Here is a 17,048-nt window from a genome sequence, read left to right as displayed (position 1 = left end):
GCTTTAAAGAATGACACTATAAGAAGTCCTAACTCTGTATTTCAAACAATGGGTTAAGCAACACTGCTTTAGTAAAAACATGACCATGGTATGCAATGCAGTCTGTTACTGTAAAATATGTGAATGTGCTAACTCACATCCCTCCCTAGGTTGCATTACTGACAGAAGTTATAGCCATTGTACAATGAAAGAAAACATATTATACATACGCTTAAACACATCTGCTACATGGACATTCTTGTGATTAGGCAAACCATTTTGCTACTGAGTGCACAGAAGTCACCTCTGAAAATATACGTATCATTCCTCATTTGTATCTGTACACATGAGCAAACCTAGAATCTGATACATGAAATATTCTGTACTGTGAGATTTTGAAAGGAGTTCTGTCATGAGTAGCAAAACCATGGGTCAGAAAATCACTCTCCCTACTCTTACAGTACAAAACATTTCATCTGTCACCAATACTACACCAGTTGTTAGTATGAGTCATGTACTATATACAGGCAGTGTCCAACTTTTAATGTGATCACCTCTTAAACTATAGCACCACTGTCAGTAAGCCTAAATCAACAATTTTTATGGAAATGTTTTTGATAATGTAAGCCTCATTTTGTCAACAAATGATCACCAAAGGGTACACTGACATTACAAACATGACTAGAAGTGAACAGGCTTCATGCAGCTGATACAACTAGCATTTCCAGTTCAACAGGATCAGAAGTAATTTGAGAACTTGGAAATTGTCATGTTTGTTCCAATGTTTCTTTACTAAAGACACTTAAATAAACCATCCTGAAAGGGTACAAGCACTCTGAGAAGGCATCTACATGAACTACAGTAGCTTACTTTTGCATGCTAATCTTACTCATAACACATATGCTGCAATAATAAAAAGTGTAAAAGTTGGAGAAAAGTTTTAAGCTTGGTAATACACAAAATTGAAAAGGCTGCACATCTGATTTTTAGCACTCCTTGCTTTCACCTTCAGAAACACATTAGTCTAATGCACTTCCTTTTGTTTACTTTTAATTTAGGAGGTACAAAGGTAATGCCATGCTTCCAGACTTGTGACACAAATTCAGAAATTTAGATATGTTGAATATACTACCTACCAGCCAGCTGGTTCAGCACAAACGTACCTCAAAAGTAAGCTTTAACAGATCTGTTGTTAATATGTATTGCAAAATCTGACATCTGCTATATTCAAAGGGGCTGCCACATTAGCTCCACAATACACAGACCTAACTATAACCCAGGCTCACTTTGACAAATAAGATTATAGCTTCATAGGTGTTTATTAGGCTAACGACTACAAGAGCATTTTATAAGCCTAGCCATGCATCCCAAATCTCTGAGAAGTTCTGATACCCTTGAAAAGTGTAAGCATTGGCCTGGGAGATGAACCATTTACAGGTTACCTGTACCCATTAGAGACATAGGAGCCAAACCAGGTATGAATTTCTGGTCTCCCATCCAATTGTCCAAGTTGCACTTGAACTGGGTTAGGGAGGAACTTTGCTTCACATGGACATGGAGTCTGTTCCGTAAACAGGGCAGTCTCTGGGATACACACCCATCTCTCCAGCAGATCCTATTTATATCACAGGCAACGTTTAATAAGTCTTTAAAAGGGGTAATTCTGGTGCTGTTTGTTTTGTGGATATGCAGGAGGTCCATGAGACTGGGGTCTGACAATGCTCTGTATGCCAGGCATAAATCTCCCCTCAAAAGCCTGTAGGAGACAGAATACAGGGGACAGGGCCTTGAGGTGGTCTGCACAGGACATTTTACTTACTCCCTGTATTCTTTTAGTGAGGAATCTCTTTGGACTTTCCAATTGTTGGATATGCCTGGTTGGGTAGATACCAGAGGGGGCAATGTACTCAATGACAGGTCTGATGAATGTCTGATGAATGCCGAATACAGCAGAACAATGACTTCCTTGGACTTAGATGCCATACCTTTGTTTATAAATTGCGCAACATAACATGATTTCCTCATCACTGTAGACACGTGATGGTCAAAAGCTAGATTACTATCTATATGTGTTCCTAAGTCCCTGACTACTGGGTCAACTCTAAGGGGTGTGTTGTCAATATGACAGTTACCAGAGATGGATGACTTCCCAAAAGATACTACTATGCATGTCTTGGCATTTAGTTTTAGTACATGGCTCTGACACCAGTTGTTTGTCTGTATCAGCACCTCCTGGAGAACATCTGTGTCAGTGTGAGATTCAACAGCAGCTCTTAATTTGCAATCATCTGCAAATTTAGTCATCCAGAAATCACTGACATTGGCCTTGACTTCTGAGAAGTAAATTACACAAAGGAGCAGTCCAAGAACCAATCCCCAAGGGACTCCACTTGTGACTGGCCTCTTTGTAGAAGTGGACTCCTCAATTCTAACTTCCTGGGTCCAGTCTGTGAGCCAGCTGGCTATCCACCGGATGACATACGGGTTTGTACCTAACCTCCTGACTTTGTCAACAACGCCCGACAAAATTTTCTGGTTTGCAGGAGATGCAACTTTATCTACATATCTGAAAGTCTGTCCTTCAGACAAAGGCATATATACAGTAAAAAAGGGTGCTGCTGCTTCAGCAACTACAGTCTGTCTTACTTCTGAATGCCTTTTCTTCCCTGTCATTGTCTGTTAGAATCTTTTGATACAAAGCCCATTATCTGCTCCACTGGCAGGATTTTTTATTGATGCAAACATGTTGACTTATATAACCTACCACTGTGTTCAGATGAGAGGGCAAGTAGACTGTTTGTAAAAAGAGACTGCGTTAAATGGCCACTTCCCAAGCTTTCATGGCTAATCTACAAAGAGGTTAAGATTTTGTCTCACCTGGTTTATGCACCACATAACTGCAGCACTGTCACTGCTTGCAAACCAACTGGTGTAAACAGCTGGTGATGAGCTTTGAGACCAGATTAGAGCAATAATCTCCTAGATACTGATATCTTTTTTCTTCTGTAAGGGTCTCCACAGACCCTGAACCTTGATTTCTTGCGAGCAAGCTCCCAATGCAAAGTATGAGGCATCAGTCACAATGTTCTGCTGAAGCAGAGATTGTAAAAATGGGACTGTTAGACTGAGTTCTACAGCTACTTGTTTGGCCAAGAATCTTTTTTTTTTTTAATTAGGAGAATGAGTGGTTTGTCCTGACTGTAAGGCTTGAACAGCCTTTAATACTCCTTGTGCTAAAGCAAACCAGTCATCTTAAGTGGTCTGAGGAAGAGATTTCTCGGGAAAATTTGTACAGGCGTAGGAGGAAAAGTACAGCTGTGTAAGCAAACTTACCATAATAGGAGATGCCCAAATGATCACTGCTGCAGTAGCCTTAGCTATATGGGTCACATCCTACCAAAGATATAACAGCAGGCCAGCTTCCAAAGCTTTAGGGCACCTTCCACAAGCCTAAACCATAAGTCAATTACAGCTAAGCAGGGCTGACTACAAAAACAGGTTTGGATGTCAAGCCCATCAGAGCTTTCAGGCCAAGAGAGAGGGAGAGGGAGAGAGGGAGGGAGAGAGAGAGAGAGAGAGAGAGAGAGAGAGTCTAAGCCATGAAAGTCAAGACAGTACTGGAGTCGTCTGTGGACATCCAAGGTACGGAGTAGCCTTTCTCTCTCATTTTTAGATTAAGGAAGGAAACTGGGGCGATAGATATTTTGGCTTAAAGTAAACTCTGATACCACTTTAGGCATAAAGGAACTCATTTTCAGAAAAACCCTGTCCTCTGTGAAAAATCAGACAGGGCTGACTCATCATAAGAGCTTGCAAGTCAGATAAGATGAAAGCAATCAGTAAAACATATTTTTCCAGGTTAAGAAACTCATCTGCCAAGTTAGCGGGGTCAAATGGAGTAAGTGTTAGTTTCTCTAACACAAAATTAAGATCCTCTTATGCAAACCCCCTTTCAAAAAATTTTGATAAGAAAATGCAGTGATATAGAGGGATCCATGGGCAGACAAGCTGAAATGGCAGATAAAAGACAATCTTGATGGAGGAATAAGAAAGGCCATAGGATAGTAAATCACACCAATATTTTAAAACTACAGAACAATTTACCCTGAATGGGTGCTGGTTATGTTGTTGGTACCAATTAGAAAACCTTTTCCATTTGCTAATATACGATTTTCTAGTAACAGACTTTTTGCCTCCATTACTACCTGCTGCATGCCCTCAGTAAACTGGTGCCTAAGGGGAATTAAGACTCTGTCATCCAGTCAGTTGAAGATGACTGGGAATGGGTACATCAAACACCCTTGTTCTTGTGTGAGTAGATGCAGTCGGTGAGGAAATCTTGTGGCAGTTGTCCATGCCCATTTCCAAAAGAAGGGAGAAGCACTGTTGCCTTGGCAAAGGGGAGTCATCACTATGACCTTGGGAGACTCCTCCTGAATCTTCAGAAGTACCCTGTTTACTTGTGGAGTAGAAAAAAATGTACAGGAAAATTCCTGTCCATGGAAAAGAAAAGCAATCTCTCTTTTTGCATGGAGACCTGGAAGGAGGCAAAGAGGTCTACCTGAAGAACTCCCGACAGCTGTATCACATCTGGGAAGACCCCCTGATCTAGTTTCTATTTGTGAGGGTCTGCCTTGTCCTACCCAGCTTGTCTGCCACATAACTTTGCTCTGACGGAATGCAGGATGCCTGTACAGTGAGACTGTGTGGTGAAGCTACATCCCAAGGTAAAATGGCTAGTCTGCACAAAGGGTACAACTTGGTTCTCTCATTGCTTGTACATGTACCACATGACTGTGGTACTGTATGTAACAGCCTGAAGAGGTTCTGGGGATGACAGATGATTCAGACAACTGAGTGCCTTGAAAGCATCTCTTTTACCTCTATGTCCTTGGTGTCCCATACACCTTGTACATTTATCCCTCATGAAACTGTTCCCCCAGCAAACTTAACTGCTTTGGAAGAGGGAAGGGGAAGGGGAGACCCAGCTTTATGGATTTTTGCTGTCTCCTCCAAGAGATTTCTCTTCTGGCAAACTCCTGCAGTGGGATTTGAAAAAACAACGGATGCTGGTTCTGAGACCAAAAAGACTTCAGATATGTAGAGTCTAGCCAGGGCTGTCATAAGAATCATAGTTATCATGAGATCCAAAAACCTGAGTCTGAGAGGAAAATCTTAGAAACAGATCTAAATACACACATATTTTTTTCCTGTGAAGGAATAGCTCTTTGAAGTGAGGTATCTAGCTGTCACCCCAGGAACACAATCCTGTGTGAATGGGTAAAAAAAAACTGAATGTTCTCTTGGAATCCTAGTTTGTGTAAGAGATCTGTCACCCAAATGATAGATTCCTGACACTTTGAAACAGACTCTGGAAAGATAACAAAACAACTAAATATGGGAAAATGTGGATAACCTGTAACCTGCAATGAGCTATAACTGGAGGTATACACTTTGTGAACATTCTTGGTGCAGGGGATTAGTCCAAAGGCATAGAAATAAATATGTAATCCAGACACACAAAACCTTAAGAAACACCTGAAGTCTGGATAAATAGGGGTGTGACGATGAGCATTTTTTTAAATCCAGTGTTGCCAGGAAACTTGAATAAGGATGAAAGAAGCAACAGATTGTGAAGTGACATCATTTTCAACTAGTTTCCAAGTATTTTCTTTCTTTGGCACTAAAAACATCATTGAATAAAAACCTTTCCCAACCTGAAACGTAGGAACTGATTCTATCACTCCCTAGTACAGCATGTAATTAAGTACAGGTGGAAATAAGAGACTGGTTTGCTGGATGAAGAATAACCTCCTGTAAAATAACCTTGATGAATAATTTCAGAACATGTTTGTATGAAACTGTTGCCAAAGGGGAAAGTGGAGATTTAGACTTTCTGTAAGGGAAAGGGGGCTGCTATGGTGGGAGGTAGGTGACAATGTCCCTTGAATAGTGTTTCTGAATTGTTGGACTGTCCTTAGTTTTTAGGAGGATCCTGAATTATTTTTGGAACCCCCTTAGCATGTCTTCTTAAATGTCTGTTTACCTGAATTTTGTGCAGAGTGTTTTTCTTTTTTTCGTCAAAACTGGACAAGGGGTTAGAGAATCCCTTAGATATTTTCATCAGACTTGATCACTTCTGTAGCAGAAGAACCAAAAACTAAACCTCTACCCAAAAAAGAATTTAAAATCTCACTTTTAACATCATTTGGAAGGTTCTAAGAGTGCAGCCAGGAAAAACCTCTTCAAAACAGTACCAATGATGATACCATGGAAGAAGTATCGAGTCACACACACACAATAGTGACTTCAAACATTCCTCATACTATCACAATTAGTAACACTAAACCTTAACATAAGAGTCTGACAATTAAAATTTCTGAAAATCAAAGCTGCAGAAGTATAAACATTTTCCCATACTTATCAATACTATTCCCCATCCTTATCGGAAAGAGTAAGATTGGAATTAACTGAATGTTTATCAGCAGTACGATTAACTAAATGTATAGCTTCTGAGTCAGGTGTGACAGACTTAAAAGACTGAGGAACTTTATAAATTCTATCTGCCTTTTTGGAGCAGCTGGCTGACCATCTGGAAAACTGTAGCCTATGACCCACATCCTCCAAAACTGACAGAACTAGAGGGATGGGTATATATAGGTTCTGGAAATTCCTTCAGTAAGAACAGCTCACAGTATTTTTGAGGGACTTGATAAACCTCCGTGTTCTCCCACTGAAAACACTGGCACATTTGGGAAATAGTCTCAGAGAAAGAGAAACCCCCACAAGGAGAATCAGAAACTGAACTCTCCTCAAGTCTGACCCAGAAAATTTGTGGAGAAAACCCTATAACTTCCTGAACCTTCATTGTCTTGTCCAGATTTAGAGAGTTGAATATCTTTAGGAAATAAGGTAGTTACAACAGAAACTACCTTACTAAAATAATCAATAGCCTGAATTAAACTCTAAGCCAGACCCAGTAAACTACTCCTGTCTACGAAAATTTGAGGAGGAGTAGATCTATGTTTAGTTTTCTGCTTCTTTTTGACAGGAAAATGGGGCAGACTGTGTTATTAATGGCATCAGCAGATTCCCCAGGGGATGGGTACAACATTCTGACAAAACAGGGAAGCCTTCCCTGTTCCCCCTCCCAGGGCTGATAAGAGTGGGTCTCACTTGCCGACTGAGGGGATTCCAACGGCCACATAGGATGTGGCTGTAGGTACTACACCAGAGGGATCTAAGGTAAAAGATAAAAGGTCTGAGGAAATAATTTTAGCCACAGCAGAATCACCCACTTGCAGCTGAAACAGTTAGCCTGCTGTGGCGGCAAAGACTGTTTAACTTTTTCTTCTTGAGGCTGGAAGGTAGACCATGGACTGGTACTTTGTTCCATGGTCAAGGTAAAAATGGCGCTTCTTTCCTGGGAAAAATAAGTAACAAAAGCCAGTAAAAATAAAAAGTCTTTAAAGTCACTTTTTTACACAGAAACAGAGTAAAAAGCACTTTAAAACATCTTTCACCTCCCCACCCCCAACACACAAAAGTAAAACAAACACAATTTCTGCACAGAAAAAATGGTTTTCAATTACTTTAAAACAAATTTTAAACTGACAGGAAAAAGTGCGCTCTTGTTTAAAAGTAAAATACAGTCTCATGACAGTCCGTTACAATTCACATAACTTTCTTGAACAGGAAATTATTATTAAACAAGCATTTTTTTTAAATGGAAGGTTTTTCCCTAGCAAAGGAACAGAATAAACAAACTGTTGATGCTCAAAAACATCAAAGGAGCATACTCTTCAGCAGCAGGAAAGCTCTAAAGGGCTTGGTTCCTAAACCTGCCTTTTTAGTTAGCTGGGTTCGAGTCAACTGACTGGGTATGTGGAAGGTGTCCTGAAGCTTTGTAAGTTGGCTGGCTGTTCCACCCTTGGTGGGATATAACCCATGTAAGCTAAGGGTACTGCAGCGGTGATGAACATGATGAACATATAGTGTTTCACCTTCTGCAACCTTTTACATGGGATTTCTGCCTGATGTTTATGGGGATGAGGGATAGATCTCTACTCTGAAACTTTCAATCTGTTCTCTGACAAACTTGATGAAAAACCCCTTTCCCCCTCTGTTACTGTAACTATAGGTTTGAGGGAACTCGTCTTCAGATGGCCAGGATAAGAGTCAGAAGGATAGTTGTAAGCAATGGATAGGTCTTTGTTCCTGGTCATAACAGCTTTCATACGTAGAATGCTAGAGGGACTGGGAGACAACACTGGATGTTTCGGGGGGGGGGGGTGCTGTGAAAGTACCTCACCAGGTTCATCATTCACCAACTGAGAAGAGAAAGCAGAGGTTAGCAGAGGTTTGCAGAGTCAATGACTTCTTTTAGACCTTTATCCCTTTGTTTTATTTTTACGTGGAGTGTCAAACACAGAAGGTGAAGAAAGAGACAACATACTCTCACATGCCGGCAATGATAACCTTTTGTTTTCAAGATACTGGTAAAGGGCCCTAAGGTGACTTCTGAGAGTTTTAAGAGCAAAACTATGTCAAACCTGACAGAATTTAACTTCATGTTGCACCCCAAGACAAAATAAACAGCTTGGTGTTCTTGTTAAGATATCTGTCTACCACAGAAGCAGTTCCCTTTTTCTGATACTGATAAGTCAGAAAATAACAAACTGTAATACAAGAAAGAATCCCTAATGAAGCAAATATTTGCCTGAGCTTCACAGACTGTATCCGACAGAAAGGGGAAACTGTTGTGATGTTGACAGTTGACTGCATAGATTAACTCAGCAGGAAAGTTCTGAAAATGGAATGGATGCATGTACCTCTTACACCTTAATGCTGGTGCATCTGGTCAGACAAATGGAACCTTTGTGAGGAAAGTCTCAGATGTTAAGAATACTACAGCAATAACCTGATGAAGAATCTTATTACCTTTCATAACAGAACACAAAACAAATTAAACAACTTGAAAAAAATTAGTTTATGAAAAACTAAAAGACCCGGGATAAAAGTGCACATACACAAGCTGTGAATACATCTTAAAGACTGCAGACATTGTGTCCAAAGTTCATCTAGTGGCTTAGAGGCTGGAGAAATGAGGTAATCTTGAGTTCTTTAAACCACTGCTGCTAAGACTCAATAAGATTGTTTTTAAGTGCTGAGTGATGTTTGTCAAAAACAGTGGAAGCTGCACTCAATGGATATTATGCTGGCTTTCTTAGAGAAAACTCATCTATCTAATGACATCTACATTTGGCTTTCCAGTGATGCAAACCATGAGACAACACTGTGGGGGAGCAGCCAATACACTGGCCCATGCTTCACTTTTCTGATAAAATACGACCAAAGAACTATGCTTTATACTTGTGGGAAAGAATAGCTGGTAAATCCTTTCTGTTCTACTGCAGGGTAAAATGGGTTGCTTGCATCCCATACTGAGCATATGGGGATGCTCTGAAGACCTTGCAATAAATGTGATTTTGACTAGTTGAGGCAAGTATAAACAGTTTTTGTTTCACCAACACAGAACAACTTGCTCTGCTTTAGTAAATCCACACATATGCAACAGGAAAAACTCTACTAAGAATTTTCATCTTGTCCCTATATGCCTTACTCGACCATGGTCATCTAGCTTTAGCCTCCCCTCTCCAATATAGACTACTCCATTGACGGCAATGGTAAGTACAGTTTCTTGAGTTTCCAGAGAGAAAGTAGACCTGGTCCAGTGTTTGAACAAATATAAATCAAGATGCTGTGCAGAATATTAATCAAACAAACAAAATGGTGCAAAATCTGACATCAGAAAAAAAATTACTCAGTTTTATTAAGTAATGAATAATTCCATCAATGGTTTAACAGAAAACACACTCACCTTTGATGCAAAAGGCTGTAGGTTCTATTTTCATACCAGGTAGTTCGATTGCTGACACTATAGTGTAGCATTAGGGTGGGGTGCTACACTCCTGAGTGTTCAGTTCTTTGTGTGCGGCATTAAACTGAGGCTCCATTTGCTTGAGTTGGTGGTAGCACAGGTGGATGTAAAAGATCCTAGGGCAACTATCGAAAAGGATAGGGGGACATTATTAAAAAAAAAAAAAGAAGTTATGTACTTACCATAACGTTCCATCTGTGTTGTCCATTTTCATTCTTCTTCAATGCAAAAGTCTGGATCCAATTCGGCCATTACTCCAGCTCGTGGTGATCAACAAACTCTCAAGTTCCTTTCCTACTCACAGTGCACTATGCCTCACTTCCCTCAGATCCTATTTACAGCTTGAGACAGACAGAGAAAGGTTATAAAGGAATTACCATAACTGGAGTTCAACACAAGGGACATATGGTGCCCTTGGTGTCCTCAAAGATCTCGTTACTCCAGAAGTCATTTGTGAGAAATGGAGGGTGATGGAGGGTGGGGAGTTGAGAAAGAATGAAAATGGACAACACAGATGAAATGTTATGGTAAGTACATAATTTCTTTATCTGATGTTGTCAATTTTTCATTCATTCTTCAAGGTATAGGACAGAGTCCCCAGCTACCTGCATTTCTGAGTGGACTCTAAGGAAGGACATTCCTGAGTACGACTGAGCCAAAGGCCGCTGTTCCCCTCAAGATCAGATCTAGTTTGCAATGAGTGACAAAGGTATGAGGATTTGACCAAGTAACAGCCGCACAAATATGCATGGATGCGCTCAACTGGAATACAATGGAAGTAGCCATATAACTAGTTGAATGAGCCTTTAATGATTTTGGTAGGGGAAGACTTAATTTAGTATAGACAAAGGAGATGCAATTTGTCAACTATCTGGCTATAGTTACCTTTGTGACTGATTCACCCATCTTGCAATGTGCAAAAGAAACAAAGAGGTGGTCTGACTTTCTGATATGTTTTGTTCGGTGCAGATAGAAAAGTAATTGTCTATGAACATCCAATAACTGCAGCATATATTCTCTATTTGAAAAGTTTGGGAAGAATACCAGCAGGTTAATGGTTTTGTTGATGATGGATTCTGACACCAGCTTAGGCAGGAAGGAAGCCCTGGTACGCAAGGTGGCCCTAGCCTTGTTGAAAATCAAATATGGGAGCTTAGAAGACACTGATTGAAGTTCTGCAGTTCTTTTAGTAAATGTAATTGCCAGTAAAAAGATAGTCTTTCAGGTCAAGTATTTAAAACACATTTAGCTGCAGGTTCAAAGGTAGACTGTGTCAAGGCTTGCAGTACCAAATTTAAATTTCATGGTGGCATAGAATCTCTTTGTAAGGAGGTCCAAGTAGAAGCGTACCTTTCAAAAATGCTTTGCATATTTTGGTGGAAGCCAAGGATGAATTCTGAAATTTAACATGGAAATCTGAAATGGCTGCGAGCTGGAATTAACAGTCGATGAACTAGCACCCTCACTAAATAAACTTGCTAAAAATTCAAGAACAGAATATATCAAGGCTGACAACGGTTTTACCTGATTCTGTTCTGTACAAAAAACAAATCTTCTCCATTTACTTCTGTAGAGTTTTCTTGTTGAGGGTTTATGGGAAGATAACAGAATGGAACGGACAGGCGAAGAGTGCATAGGTTGTCTGGCTGTTAATGGAATTGAAGAAACCATGTAGTCTGTTTGAGGTTTGGAATGTCCACATGAATCTTACATGTTGAGTGAGATAGCAGATCTGGAGTTGGATCCAAGGTGGGTACCGAAGATGAGGCCAAAGGAACGGGAACAAAATTTGTGGAGGCCAGTAAGGTGCAATGAAGATGACTTTGCTCTTCAACGTGGCTGCTTTCTGATGGAACTTGGGAATTAATGGAGTTTGGGATAAGTATATAACAGACTATGGGGCCAACCGTGGAGAAGAACTTCCCTCGATGACTCCCCTGGTGAGGGGACTAGGGCAAAGAAGCTGCTGTAGTTGTTGTTTAGGGGAGATGCAAGCAATGATGGCCACACTCATGGAAAATCATGTCCATGACTTTGCTGTTGAGAGACCACTCATGAGGAGGTAAAATGAACCTGCTCAGTCCGTCTCCGTCTGCTATCATGTTGGATTTCCCCGGAATCTGTGTTGCAATTAGAAAGCAGTTGAAGGTCGCCCATTGCCACACCCTCAGGGCTTCTTGACACAAAGGGTAAGATCTGGTTCCCCTTTGTTTGTTGATGTATCAAACCACTGACATGTTGTCCATTTGGATCACAATTGTTCCAAGAGGGAGAGAGTCTTGGAATGCTCACAACACCAAAAGCACCGCTCTCATTTCCAGAACACTGATATGCAAATTTGCTTGTTTGGGGACCAAGTGCCTTGGACTGTCTTTCCCAGAAAATGTCCCCCCATCCAATCTGGGAAGAGTCAGTGGTCACTACGGCCTTGGGTTGAGGGAGACTGAAAGGACAACCTTGCAATAATTGTGACTGCATCCACCAGGAGAGATACAGTTTGCATAATTGAGTTGTTCATATCTTTGTCAACATGAGCTGAAAGAGAACTGACCATTGCGTTTGTAGCGGCCACTGCAGAATATGCATGTGATATCTTGCCAGAGGAACAAAGATTATTGCTGCTGACACTGATCTTAGGGCTTGCAGAATCAACCAGGTTGTAATTCTAGTACATTTTCTTGATCTGATTTCTTATTGTTTGTACTCTCGCAATGGGAAGAAATGCTACCATGGATACTGTGTTGAACATTGCTCCTATGAACTCAAAGTTGGAGTTGGTTGCAACGGAGACATCTTGTAACTGATGTTTTTGCAGGATTTGAACAAATCTGCAATACCTGGTCTCATGCCTGTACCAGTTTATGCCTGGTTGGAGCAGTAATGAACCAGTCATTCAAATATGGAAACACATGGGATCCCTGCAGTCTCAGGAAAGCTGCTACTACTGCCATGCACTTGGTGAACACCCTGGGGGCTTTGGTGAGACCAAAGAGCAGTGCTCTGAACTGGTAATGACCGCCTCCCAGCCAGAAATGCAAGTACCTTTTGAATTGTCTATTCATCTTTATGTGATAGTATGCATCCTGAAGGTCTATCAAACACATCCAGTTGTCCTTGCTCAGAAAAGGCAGAATTTACTGAACCGTGACCACCCAGAACTTGGTGTGACAAACTGATTTGTTCAACACACTGAGATCTAAAATTGGTCTCCAGTTCCCTGTTTTCTTTGGCAAGAAAATGAATCTTGAGTAAGTTCCGGATTCTAAGTGGTCTGGAGTGATTGGCTTTCATATCTCCAGTGCTGCTGCTTTCCTCTGATTGGATGAAAGCATCAGAGATTTTTCTGGGTGACAATGGTGGAAGGGAAAAGGGAATAATATAACCTTTGGAAATGATTATCTGCACCCAGGCTTCCTGGTGCAGAGATAAGAGACCCCCCCCCACCAGCTGCCTCCAGAGGAAGGCAATTAAGCCTCTGTTCGGGAGTGCTGAAAGGGTCTGTCAGAAAAGATATCCTTAGACCCTCAGTTTTTTGAGCCTCCTCTGCCAAGGGTGCATCTTTTGCCATTATCCCCCCCCCCCCCACCTCGGGAGAACCATCTCCACATGTGCCATGGAAAGGACCCTGAGACTTCCTGAACCACATCTCTTGACCTCCTTGATAGTTCCTGAAAAAGGTCTGCTGAGGGTCGAAAAATATGCAGACAGGATCTTTCCATCCTTCTCACACCTGGACAGTGTGTCTTTTACTGCGAGGCCAAACAAAGAAAAAACAACAAAAGGAGCACTGGCGAAAGATGACTCTAAGGGCTCCATAAAGTCACAAAGGTACATCCAAGCATGCTTCCTGAAGGAAATGCCTGAACCCACAGCCCTTGAGGCACCTTCTGCAGCATGCAAGATGAGCATCATGGACAAATTCACAATGGACTGAAAAGTAGCCAACTGTGAGGCCACAAAAGTTTGGGGTTCTGCAATAGTGGCCCCTGAAAAGGAATTTGAAAGTTCTTTAATCTAGTCCTTTTGCAATCTCATGAAGTGTGCCAAGTAGTTCAGTGATCGGAGAGCAAATACTCATATAGACTCACTTCCCAAATGTGTCCAAAGCCCTAAACTTTCCATTAGAGGGATGGACAGTGGAACTCTGTTCTGCAAGTTACTTTTTCATAGCTGCTGCCACGATCATTGCATCAACTGGTATACCCTTATTCCAATGCACTCTCCATACTGGTGGAGCCAGAATCCTGTATGGTCTCTTACGGAACAGCTTAATCATATTAGACTCCTTCACTCCCACTTGGACACCAAGTCAATGAGGTCATCAGTGGGCAGAATGACCTAGGAAGTAGATGGGCCAGTCTGGAAGCCTTCCAGAAATACCATGAGTTGAGTTTTGGGCAGACCAACCACTCTTCTACTTAAGGGTCTTAAGGATGTCTCCAAATGAGATGTCATCAGGTAGTGATTTGGGAGATCCTTCTCCCTCATCAAAGTCAGTATCTTCGGTTACAGACTTTTGAGGGAGTCTAAGAGATTCCTCTTGCATGTCTTCTTACTGGGGACTTCTTCAGTGGGATATCCACTGAAATATTGGAAGAGATGACAGCATCTGGTTGGCTGGTCTGGAAGCTTTGGGCTGGCTGTCCCAGTGTTGCAGAATGAAGAGGATCAAGGAGCAAAGTCAGTAGGGATGTTGAGGGTGGTTCAGAGGAGGAAGGACCAATCTGACTTGCTGGAGCAGAGAAAAACCTTCTTCACAACCTCAAAGGTTGACTGCTCTGGACAGAAGGAACCCATGGAGCCAAGAAAGTGTGTTTCTGGAACGCCACTTCCTTCTGCTCCAACAGCTGTCCTCCGAGAAGCTGGAGATGAGTTATCTGCCTCCATAAGGTTTCTGGAGGAACGTGAGGACACCACTGAAGGGGATGTAGAGTGGCACTCAAGGAAGGGAGAGGGCACCCTGTCTGGTACTAGATCCAAGGAGGGTGAACAGGCCGTGCAAGGCAAAGGCTTCAGATCTGGAGACTTTGGATCTTAAGTACATCTGGATGGAGCTGATATTGACGGACTAAAAGTATATTTGCTCGTATCTGAAGAAGATTGGCTCCTGGAAGATATAGGATCCAATTTTTCTCTTCTCTTCTTTGGCTCTGATGATGATGAAGCCGAAGATTCAACAGACCTGAATCTTTTTGAATAGTCCCTAACTTTTAGTTTAGGAGGCTGAACTCCAGATAAGGCATCCAAAAAAGGAGTTGATAACATACCAGTTAATATCAACTTATTCTTCCTCTCAGTAAAAACATGGGGATTAAAGGCATGACAAATGTTGTAATTCTGATCCAAGTGCTCCACACCTAAGCAGTAGAGACAGAAAGAGTGGCCATTATTTTATGCCCAGATCTCTCACACATTTTGAAACCTTTTCAGACATATTAGAAAAATTCACAACAGTCAATACCAATACCAACAGCAACAGTCAGAATCAATAAAAAACAAGATAGCCTTTTTTGAGAGATTATTATATTAAAGAGATTATTATTTAAAAGAGAAACCACTTAACTGAACGATGTAGCCATAGAGCTGTGTCAACCACATCTGGGCGTGAATGCAGCAAATGAGATCTGAGGGAAGTGAGGCATGGTGCACTGTGGGTAGGACAGGAGCTCGAGAGTTTGTTATCACCACAAGCTGGAGTAATGGCAGAGTCAGATCAAAGTGTCAGATCCAAACCCATTCATTGAGGAATGAATGAAAAATCATCAAAATTACATATTTAATATTTTTTCACAATAGTACTACAACATTTTACATTCTTTTCATCCCCCTATCCTTTTAACCATAACGATATTCGTCTTTAATATTATTATAGGTATATACTAAGCTAACAACCACTAGGGCCTTTATAAGATCTAGCCATGCATCCCAAATCTCTGACAAGTTGTGATACTTTTGATAAGTGTAAGCAGGGGTTTGTGAAATGAAACATTTACAAGCAGGGGCCTGGGAAATGAATTATAAAATAATTCCTGGCATCTCATCTTCCAAGAATTCGATAATAAGAAGAGTTAAGTACTCACCATAATGTTCCATCTGTGCAGTCTAATGTCATTCTTCCTCAACAGATGGGTTTGGATCCTATCCTTGGATCCAACTCAGCCTCTTCTTCCAGATCGCAAAATACTTGAACTGTCGAGCTCCTCCCTTTACCCATAATCCCCACCACCCTAACATACCTCAGGTCTAGTTTGCTGCTCACAAATTTATACAACAGTGGAAATTCAGAAAGGAGCAGAATCTGGAGCTCAAACAAAGAACAGAAGTTCCTGTAATTCTTTTCTATCTTTCCAGGAATAAAAGGAGGTGGGGTAGGAAGTTGAGGAAGAATGAAAATGGGCAACATATATGGAACATTATGGGGAATACATACCTTTTACTTGATGATGTCATTTTCAATCATTCCTCAACAGTAGGGACAAGGTTCCCAGCTACTTAAATCCATAGAGGAATCTAAGGAAGGATATTCCGTTTCACAGCTAAGCCAAAGGCAGCTCTTGACAGATGGAACATTATGGGGAATACATAACTTTTTTTATCTAATGTTGTCATTTTCATTCAATCCTAAACAGCTGGGACACGGTCCCCAGCTACCTAAATCCCAGGAGGACTCCAAGGAAGGATATTCCATTTCGCAGCTGAGCCAAAGGCAGCTCTTCTCCTAGAGAACAGATCTAATTTGTAATAAGCAATACAATTATAAGGATTAGCCCAAGTTGTAGCTGCATAAATTTCATCCAATGAAGTTCCAGATTAAAAAAGCTGAAGAAGTTGTCATGGACCTCATGGAATGGGCTTTTTGAGTCTTTGAGGCTTTGGTAAAGGCAAATCTACTTTTTCACAAACCAAGGTAATACAGTCAGTTAAGCACTTTGCCAAAGTCACTTTAGATATAGGTTTGCCTAATTTTGAATCAAAAAAAGAAACAAGTGTTTAGATTTCTTTAGAATTTGGTTCTGTGTGGGTAGAAACACAACTGTCTGTGGACATCCAAAAGATGTAACATATACTCCCTTTTGTTTAAAAAGCTAGGAAAAAAGACTGGGAGATTGAACTAATTAATATTGGATTC

The 17,048-nt window shown here is 41.1% G+C and overlaps 1 protein-coding gene across 3 annotated transcripts in view; it reads right to left on the bottom strand.

Annotated features, from left to right (window-relative positions):
- RALA (RAS like proto-oncogene A) overlaps positions 1-17,048 on the bottom strand; it is a 734,484-nt gene that overhangs the window by 270,603 nt on the left and 446,833 nt on the right. The gene's annotated exons all lie outside the window — the stretch shown is intronic.

This window comes from Protopterus annectens, chromosome 3.part0, assembly GCF_019279795.1.
Source record: "Protopterus annectens isolate FY-2018-M chromosome 3.part0, PAN1.0, whole genome shotgun sequence".
NCBI classification, from domain to species: domain Eukaryota; kingdom Metazoa; phylum Chordata; order Ceratodontiformes; family Protopteridae; genus Protopterus; species Protopterus annectens.
This window is presented reverse-complemented; position numbering and strand designations above follow the sequence as displayed.